This window comes from Chrysemys picta, chromosome 11, assembly GCF_011386835.1.
Source record: "Chrysemys picta bellii isolate R12L10 chromosome 11, ASM1138683v2, whole genome shotgun sequence".
NCBI lineage: Eukaryota > Metazoa > Chordata > Testudines > Emydidae > Chrysemys > Chrysemys picta.
Genome location: NC_088801.1, coordinates 39,295,254 through 39,295,455, shown reverse-complemented (window position 1 = coordinate 39,295,455; position 202 = coordinate 39,295,254).

The following is a 202-nucleotide window of genomic DNA, read 5'->3' as shown; positions in this document are numbered from 1 at the left end:
AGAGTTAGTTACCGTTTGCCCCACCTAGGGGTTTAGCCTTGTGTTTGGGGAATGGGTTATTATCCCTCTTTCATTTGGGTCCGTGTCTGGGCTGGTAGGTTGCCATCACTGGCTCTCTCCTTCCCCCAGCTTTTCTGCCTTCCTTTTTGATGAAAAGTCTCATCATGTTTAAGATTTTGAGGAAACACTTTTCTCTCAATCC